The 10,204-nt window shown below is 45.9% G+C and overlaps 1 non-coding gene across 1 annotated transcript; it reads right to left on the reverse strand.

Moving 5' to 3' along the window:
• Nucleotides 1–8,266: 8,266 nt before the first annotated feature.
• On the reverse strand, nt 8,267–8,340 carry trnan-guu (transfer RNA asparagine (anticodon GUU)). The gene has a single exon. It is a non-coding gene; the product is annotated as a tRNA-Asn (tRNA).
• Between the last annotated feature and the right edge of the window lie 1,864 nt (nt 8,341–10,204).

Genomic DNA, 10,204 nt, shown 5'->3' on the forward strand with positions numbered 1-10,204 from the left:
TGTTTCTCTTACCTTGAGATTCAAGGCAGCGGATCTGGACAGGTAAATAAATTTTAGTAAACAAGTCATTAAACTATTAGATATGTTCATGCTGGGGAGCATTAGCATATGAAAGCTTAATATATTTTTATGAAATCCTTTTGTCTACTCACTTAATGGAAACATCAATTGCAGAGCACGGCTTCACTCCACAGATACATTGCTAGTTTAACCCCAGTCATCCTGTTTGTCCTGGTAAATTATTTCAACAGTGATACTTTCATTCTTTGATTTGATTTCTGACTGGATGGAATCCTGCCCCGCTCCACACTTCTCCTCCCACTCCATGATTCCTTCATATTTCTGCTTCCAATCTCCTTTACCTTTGCCTTGATTCAATATTGAGTCAGTCTCACACCTTGGATTCAAACCTGGAACAGCTTCAGTTTGTTATAGCATTGCCTGACACTCTCTCCCTTGATGGAGGCAGCAAAGGCGGAAGGGAAATAATGGGGGGAAGTTTGTGGATTTGTCCCTGATCAAATGGCGGGACCGGTTGCAGGTCAGCAACCTATTGACAGGTGGAGCCGACTTTGTTGAGGTTCTTTACCAGCCAACCGCCATTTTGAAATCTTCGGTGTGGTGGGAACAAACCGCACAAGCAAGAAGAATGTCCAGCAGGAACAGGGGTTGGTGGAGTGACACCAACAGTGTAAATAAAGGCCACTTCAAAGCTTGTCACCTGAAAATATTGATAACTTATAAAATGAGGAAGAAAATTTTAAAACAGAACCACATACAAGAAGTGGAAGAACCACAAGCAAAAGAACTGACCTTCCTGGAGGAGGGAAATGATGCTGAAAACAAGTAATGGACTATGAAACTCCAAGTGGATGGAGAACTAACAGAGTTTAAACTAGACACAGGAGCAGGGGTTTCTGTTTTATCAGATAAAATCAAATGGCTGAAACAGATTACGTTGTGAGCCCTATCTAGCAAATTATAGAATCCTGGTTTAAAAATCAAAGGCCAACTCATAGCAAAGCTGGAATATAAAGAGTGAGAAATCCCTAATGCCTGTCTGTCATTCAAAATCAAGAGGGTTCCCTACTAAGCAGAAAGGCATTCCTAAAACTGAAATTAATCTATAGAGTAGGTGAAGTTGATTATATTTCAAAATTAATTTCCAAAATAGTTTACAGGGCTAGGGAAGTTAAAGACTGAGCACTGTATCACCCTGTGAGCTAATTGACACTGAGGAATATATCTCACCCACTCTTGGACAAAGTCAAGGATGAAACTGAAGAATGCAGCAGCAGGGGGTTATCTTACTGGTCACCATGCCAACAAAATGGTGCTCAGGAATGGTTATGGTGCCGAAACCAAATGGCTCCATAACAATCTGCATGGGTTTAACGCAACTGGTCAAAACAGTGGCACATAAGACTCACCCAAGGGCCTCAGTGGATGAGAGACTCGGAATATGAGCCAAACGCACATTATTTACCAAATTGGATGCAAATCATGGATTTTGGCAATTGCTTCTTGGCAAAGAATCCAAATTACTTCTGATATTTATAACACCGTTCATTCTTTATTGTCGCAATCGATTACCCTTTGAAATAGCGTTTTCTTCAGAGATTTTCCGGAAAATAATGTCTCACACTCAAGAAGTCACTGAAGGAGTAATATACCATGTGGACAACGTACTTAGGCATGACTCCACAAGAGAGAGCATGATTGCAGAATCAGAGCAGTCCTGAGAGTCTTACAGGATGCCTGAAATACAGGAATGAAAAATGTGAAAAACCTATGATGATCAAGTTTCTAGGTCACATATTGCAAGCCACTGGACAGTTGATCCACAGAAAAACAAAAGCAATCAGAGAATGTCCACAAGTCAGGAACATAACTGAGCTTCAAAGATGGAATGAGATCATCAACCAAATAGGCAAATTTAGCAGAGGTCCACATCCTTGAGATATCTAAGACAAGGTCAACAGTGGTGCTGGAATGTGGATCAGCAAAGTACTTTCTAAATGATCAAAGAACTTTTAATTGCTTCTCAATTTTTGGTGCATTATGACCTAGATACTGATCATAGTGGCAGAAAAATAGCGACATCAGTACATGATAAATTTTCAGACTATGTTATGGGATTGCATTTCAAAATTTAAACAGATATAAACAACTAGTCACCCTCTGAACATTAAAGAAATTGTGGAAGTGCTGTACAAAAGCTAATGGTTCAGATTAAGATTAATGAGATATGACTCTATCGCTGAGTATGTTCCAGGGAAGTATCAATCAATTGTAGTCAAACTGTCACAAATACTATCAGAAGGAACCAAACATGAAAATTTACACTTCATTGAAGAGGCTGAAGCATATACATCCTTAATCATTCAGCCCTTACCAACTACCGCAAAAAATGTTTCAGGAAGGAGCAGGAGATTAGAGAGAATTTGAAGAAAAATGTTTTCACCCAGAGGGTCATGGGAATTTGGAGCTCACAGCCTGAAAGGGTGGTAGATGTAGGAAACCTCACAGCATTTAAGAAACTTTTAGATGAACACTTGAAACAAAGCTAAGTACCAAGTGCAGGAAAATGGGATTAGAATAGATAGGTGCTTGACATGATGGGCCAAAGGGCCTCTTTCTGTGTTGCATGACTCTCTGGGGCAATTTTGCACCTGTGTTTGCCGTGAGCGTAAAGGGTGACGCAGGTACAAAATCACACATGAGTCAAGAAACAAGATTCTCGCTGGCGAGATGTCGCTTCCCGATTTTCCCTGCCCCTTGCCAGTAACGTAGTGGGGTTCCTGCCCAAAAAGATCAGGAGCCTCATTTAAATAAACGTTAATGAATTTATATAGTATTAAGGGCTGACAAGCAACAAGATCCTCCTTCACTGAATATTCAACCTCACTGACATGCCAATCTGGCAGTGCCAGCCTGTGCCAACTTGTGTTAGGGGCAGGCCCTCTGGGGAGCCCATTTGAGAGTGTTCCCATTATGTGTGGTTAGGTGGGGGAAGCGCACTGAGACTTTTGAAGGGGGGTGACCTTGGCACAGATTGGGGAGTGCTGGCAGTGACAGAGTGAGCGAGCAGTGACAGGGGGAGCTGGCAATAACGGGGGGAGTTGGCACTGAGGGAGGGGGAACTCGGCAATGAAGAGGGTGGAAGCTGGCAGTGGTGGGGGGGTGGGTCCTGGCAGTGAGGCGGGGAGGACCTGGCAGTGAGGGGGAAGCACAAGCGACACTGTTGCAGTGGGTGTGAATGGGGGAAAGTGGGGAGCCCCTGGTCATTTTGAGGGAAGGGGAACTGGTGGAAGTTTCACCTCAGAGCTGATTGGGACCCTATTAATAAAAGGCACCCCGACCTCTATGGAGCTAGCTTTGCCTGCTCTATCAGACCTTGTCCCAGCGGTGTAAATCACGCCCCCTGATTACTTTTCTCAGAGTGGCTCAAAATCTGCGGAGGCAATTCTGCCCAAAACATTCTAAGTGTCGAATTTATGTGAAAACTGGAGTAACTCGTGATTTTCAGATTAAATCTCCCACACTCTATGCACTGCAGAGTGCCCTAGCGAGATTCACCCTGAAAATCAGCGGGCAGGGCCTTTTCCCGCTGGAGAGGCCAGCAGCACAGCGTTGAGTGGGTCACTGTGTATACGGCGACCTGTCAGTGCTGAGATCGGCACATGCACAGTGGCTCCGCACTGCTGGCCTCCTGATCAATTGCTGGCCAGATCAATTGCTGGCCAGCCCCACAACCCCCAACACTGCCCCTCGGATCGCACAAACCCTCGATCGCTGGCCTTCTGGGCAAGCTCCCATGTCCCCTCTCCCACCCTGGCAGCACCGACCACCCCCCACCCAGATAGCCACACCAGATTTCCACCCTCCCTCCCTCTGCCACCGATCCCTGTGCAGAGTGGCAGTGGGACACCCCACCCCCCACTGATCGGCCCAAATAGGCCCCCCATAGGCCCCGCCCCCTCTAGCAGTGCCAAGTTGCCCCTTGGGTATTGCGAGTTTGCCCCTTGGACAGTGCTGGGACCAGGTTGGCACTGCCAGCCTGGCACTGCCCAGGGGGTACCTGCCTTACCTCCGACCTCCTGGAGGGCCTCCATGTCCTCTGTTCCCTCCAGCAGGGTTGGCTGCTTGTTCCCCGATAATGGGGAACAGTAGTAAACCCCGCTGGAGTGAACCACTCCTGGCTGGGGGGGAGATGCTACCGGGCCCGGGGACTTCAGTCCCAGGGCCACAAATCAAATGTAAATACAAATTGTAATATTTAAATCAGCTCCACACCGATTTACAGCATGGAGGTGATATCTCCAAAAAACTTGGAGCCAGAGACATGCAGAGCCCATTGTGCCAAGCAGAGAGCCCGCCACTGATGCCTCCCAGCCTGTTGCACTGCTATAGCAGCACAGAGGGTTGAGAGAATCGCCCCCTGGCCTGAAAACTCAGCTGTGCATCTGGAGCGATATACGTCAGTTTTCAGTCAGAGCCGGACGCTCTGACAGATTATCGGAAAGTTCCTCTCTGATTCTACAAAATAAAACAAACCCAGCAACGAGATGAAGAGTGCCTCCAAAATTCAAGAATATTGTCTGGAACGATGATGTTATATATTTGGGTAGATACTGTTGTGCTGCCACTTTAAGAGTCTCGTCACGGGTTTAATTCATGACATTATCGGCTGCTTTGTGGGTCTAATCAAAGGCTTTATACAGTGAACAACTTCTCAGTAAACCTGCCTTGCTGACTGAAACCAACCCACGTACTGTAACTCCACTTTCGTTTATCCTCATAAGTGCAGCATATACAATAGAACAAAGGTCAAAGAAAATTACAGCACAGGAATAGGCTCTTCGGCCCTCCATACCTGCACCGACCATGCTGCCTGACTTAACTAAAACCCTCTACGCTTCCAGGGACCATATCCCTCTATTCCCAACTCATTCATGTATTTGTCAAGATGCCCCTTAAAAGTCACTACCGTGTCCGCTTCCACTACCTCCCCCGGCAACGGGTTCCAGGCACCCACCTGTGTAAAATATCTGCCATGTACATCTCTTTTAAAACTTGCCCCTCGCACCTTAAACCTATGCCCCCTAGTAATTGACCCTTCCACCCTGGGAAAAAGCTTCTGACTATCCACTCTGTCCATGCCTCTCATAATCTTGTAGACTTGTTTCAGGTCTCCCCTCAACCACCGTCGCTCCAGTGAGAACAAGTTTCTCTAACCTCTCCTCATAGCTAATGCCCTCCATACCAGGCAACATCCTGGTAAATCTTTTCTGTACCCTCTCCAAAGCCTCCACATCCTTCTGGTAGTGTGGCAACCAGAATTGAACACTATATTCCAAGTGCGGCCTCACTAAGGTTCTATAAAGCTGCAACACGACTTGCCAATTTTTAAACTCAATACCCCGGCCGATGAAGGCAAGCATGCCGTATGCCTTCTTGACTACCTTCTCCACCTGCATTGTCACTTTCAGTGACCTGTGTACCTGTATACCCAGATCTCTCTGCCTATCAATACTCCTAAGGGTTCTGCCATTTACTGTATATTTCCTATCTGTATTAGATCTTCCAAAATACATTACCTCACATTTGTCCGGATTAAACTCCATCTGCCATCTCTCCGCCCAAGTCTCCAACTGATCTATATCCTGCTGTATCCTCTGATGGTCCTCATCGCTAACCGCAAATCCACCATGGCTAGACTATATCCCCACTAATCTGGTAGTATAGCAGCGCTCTGAACAGTGCAAGCACCTCATTGTCATTGACGACTTACTAGTTTTCAGCAAGATAATGGTCATAACAAGAACACTTTACCTTGATATTCTTCAAGGACTTCACCAGGGTCATCTAGAGCATGATATGCAGTCTAGTGGCCAGGTAATACTCACTGTCTAGAAGAAATGATTTCTAATTGTATTTTTCGTGGTGTGTGCAGCAAACAGCCAAGAACAAAAGAACCACAATTACATTCTGCTTTTCCATCAAAGCATCGGAGCACTAGACAGTGGAGTTATTTCAATTTAGAGGGAAAGCCTTCATTGATTATTACTCACAATGGGCTGAGTGGGCGGCAAGGTGGCACAGTGGTTAGCACTGCTGCCTCACAGCGCCAGGGACCCAGGTTCAATTCCCGGCTTGGGTCACTGTCTGTGTGGAGTTTGCACGTTCTCCCCATGTCTATGTGGGTTTCCTCCAGGTGCTCCGGATTCCTCCCACAGTCTGAAAGACATGCTGGTCAGGTTCATTGACCCAAACAGGCGCTGGAGTGTGGCGATGAGGGGAATTTCACAGTAACTTCATTGCAGCGTTAAGCCTTACTTGTGACTAATAAATAAACTTTTACAATTGCATTTGTATCGCAGCAGAAGCAGTAATCCCATTCCACAAGAAAATTTATGCAACATATTGCATCCCATTTGTTAATGAGCCATTTCCACAATTTTGCAAATGAATATGGATTCATTCATGTGACCGGTTCACATCGCTCTCCTCAAGTGAATGGAAAAGCGGAGAGAGAAGTACAAACCGTCAGAGAGTCTGGCCGGAATTTACCGGCACACCCGCTCCGATTCTGGGGGCGGGCAAGGCATTCTCCGTTGCCCTTGGGCGGGATCATACAAACCTCAGGTGTAGGTGCTGGTAAAATTCCAGCCAATGAGTCTGACACTAACAGAAGGAAGACACAATCATTAAAAATATTTCACAGCCAAGATCGTAGAAGATTGAGACAAACAAGTGTATCATAAGGAGAAAATAGCAGTTCCTTACTATCCTTTGGAGAGAAAGTCAGTAGAAACTTGGGCTTACTACACAGATCATGATGATGAAGGAGAAAGAAGCTACAAGCTGTACAGTTATCCAATTCATTCAATTCAATTCAATTCAACTTTATTATCATTGTATAGTGCACAAATACAAATACAATGAAAAGTGAGCTTGCAGGCTCCCAAGATACAGAGAAAAAAGCAAATGCAAGTAGTCATTATAAAATTGTATCAACAGTCATTAAGTGTACACATGCATATTGCGCAAGCCCCATCGCCTGGGATTATGTTAAAGAGCGGAGTTCAGCTGGATAACAGCTCTAGGGAAGAAACTGTTCCTGAACCTGGTCGTATGGGCTTGAATGCATCTGTAGTGACTCCCAGATGGCAAGGAGGGGCAAACAGTCTATGGCTGAGATGGATGGGATCTCTAGAAATGCTACGAGATCTCAGCAGATAGCATTTTTGATAAATGTCCTGGATGGCTGGTAGTTGGATGTCGATGATGTATTGGGCAGTTTTGACAACCCGCTGCAGGTTACATTGACAGAAAAAAGAGTATCCTTGACCTGAAAAGGAGATCTGAATGAGATCAGGGAGATTGGTCATCTCAGAGACTAACCCTGTGAAGTGGTAATATTGTCACTGGACTGGTGATCCAGAGACCCAGAGTAATGCTCTGGGAAGCCGAGCTTCAATCCCGGAATTGGAATTTGAATTCAATACACTAAAAAAAATCTGAAGTCAAAAGTCTAATGATGACCATGAAAGCATTGTTGTAAAAACCCATCTCATTCACCAATGCCCTTTAGGGAAGGGAATCTTTCTGGTCTGGCCTACATGTGACTCCAGAACCACTGCAACATGGTTAACTCTTAAATGCCCTCTAAAATGGCTGAGCAAACCAACGGCAGAAAGGCAATAAAAAAATGGAATGAAACCAGACGAGCCACCGACAGGACAGAACTAGCAGAGGTGATAGCATAGTGAAATACAATGGGCCCTGGGAGTCCTCAACATTGACTCCGGATCCCATGAAGTCTCATGGCACCAGGTCAAATATGGGCAAGGAAATCGCCTGCTGATGGCCCAATACCATCCTCTCTCAGCTGATGAATAAACATGAACATAGAACATAGAACATAGAAACCCTACAGTGCAGAAGGAGGCCATTCGGCCCATCGAGTCTGCACCGACCACAATCCCACCCAGGCCCTACCCCCACATATTTACCCGCTAATCTACACATCCCAGGACTCTAAGGGGCAATTTTTAACCTGGCCAATCAACCTAACCTGCACATCTTTGGACTGTGGGAGGAAACCGGAGCACCCGGAGGAAACCCACGCAGACACGAGGAGAATGTGCAAACTCCACACAGACAGTGACCCGAGCCGGGAATCGAACCCAGGACCCTGGAGCTGTGAAGCAGCAGTGCTAACCACTGTGCTACCGTGCCGCCCGAAAAATACTGAAAGCCCCGTCCCTGGATGGTCTCGAACCATCAACCTTTCCGTTAACAGCCGAACGCGCTAACCAATTGCGCCACAGAGACTGACAATAAGGACTCCTCCATGTTGAAAACCACTTGAAGGAAGCACTGAGGATATTAAAAACAGAGAATGTGCTCAGGGTGGGTTCTTCAATGTTCATCACCAAATGTGGTTCAGTAGCACCACCACAGACCAAGCTGGCTGGGCCCTAAAAGACATAATTTCCAGTCTGGGTCTGCAGCAGATGGTGAGGCAAACAACAAGAGGGAAAAACATATTTGACCTCAACCTCACCTATCAGCCTGCCACATATATATCTATCCATGTCAGTATCAGCAGGAGTGACCACTGCACTGCCCTTGCGGATCAAAGTACAGTCTTCACATTGAGGATACCCTCCATCATGTTGTGTGGCACTACCACCATGCTAAATGGGGTAGGCTTTGAACAGATCTAGCAACTCAAGACTGGACATCCATGAGGGATTGTGGGCCATCAGCAGCAGCAGAATTGTACTTACCACAATCTGTAACCTCATGCCCAACATATTGGTCACTCTACCATTACAATCAAGCCAGGGGAGGCGATGGCCTCGTGGTATTATCACTAGTCTATTAATCCAGAAACTCAGCAAATGTTCTGGGGGCGAAGGTTCGAATCCTGCCATGGCTGATGGTGGAATTTGAATTCAATAAAAAAAATCTGGAATTAAGAATCTACTGATGACCATGAAACCATTGACGATTGTTGGAAAAACCCATCTGATTCACTAATGTCCTTGAGGGAAGGAAATCTGCCGTCCTTGCCTGGTCTGGCCTACATGCAACTCCAGAGTCAATCAATGTGGTTGACTCTCAGCTGCCCTCTGAATCGGCCTAGCAAGCCACTCAGTAAGGGCAACTTGGGATGGGCAATAAATGCTGGCCAGCCAGCAACGCCCATGTTCCACGAATGAATATTCAATGAAGAGTGCAGCACCAGGAATACCTAAAACTGAGGTGTGAACTTGGTGAAGCTACAACATAGGGTTACTTGCACGCCAAACAACATTAGCAGTAAGTAATAGACAAAGCTAAGCAAGTACACAACCAATGAATCAGATCTAAGCCGTGCAGTCCTACCGCGTTCTTTCATAAATGGCGGTGGACAATTCAACAACTCCACAAATATCTCCATCCTCAATGATGGAGGAGCCCAAGCACACCAGTGCAAAAGATAAGGCTGAAGCATTCGCAATAATCTTCAGCCAGAAGAGCTGAGTGGATGATTCATCTTGGTCTCCTCCAGAAGTCCCCAACATCAATGTCAGTCTTCAGCCAATTCAATTCGCTCTACGTGATATCAAGAGATGGTTGAGGCATTGGATACTGCAAAGGCTATGGACCGTGACAACATTCTAGCAATAGTATTGAAGACTTGTTCCCCAGAATTTGTCACGCCCCTAGCCAAGCTCTTCCAGTACAGTTATAACACTGGCATCTACCCAATAGTGTGGAAAATTGCCTGGGTATGTCCTGTGCACAAAAAACAGGACAAATCCAACCTGACCAATTACTGCTCCATCTTGATCATCAGTAAAATGATGGAAGGGCTCAACAGCAGCCCTATCATGTGACACACGGCTAATAATAACATACTCATGGATGCTCAGCTTGAATACCATCAGGATCACTCAGCTCCTGACCACATTAGAGTCTTAGGTCAGACATGGACAAAAACATTGAATTCTAATAGTGCGGTGAGAGTGACGGCCATTGACATTTTACCGAGTGCGGCATCAAGGAACCCTGGCAAAACTGGTGTCAATGGGAATCAGGCGAAAATTGATATTCGGCACAAAGTGAGTTGGCTGTGGTGATTGGAGGTCAATCACCTCAGCTCGAGAACATTATTGCAAGAGTTCCTCAGGGTAGTATCCTAGGCCCC

Source organism: Mustelus asterias, chromosome 2 (assembly GCF_964213995.1).
Source record: "Mustelus asterias chromosome 2, sMusAst1.hap1.1, whole genome shotgun sequence".
Classification (NCBI taxonomy): Eukaryota; Metazoa; Chordata; class Chondrichthyes; order Carcharhiniformes; family Triakidae; genus Mustelus; species Mustelus asterias.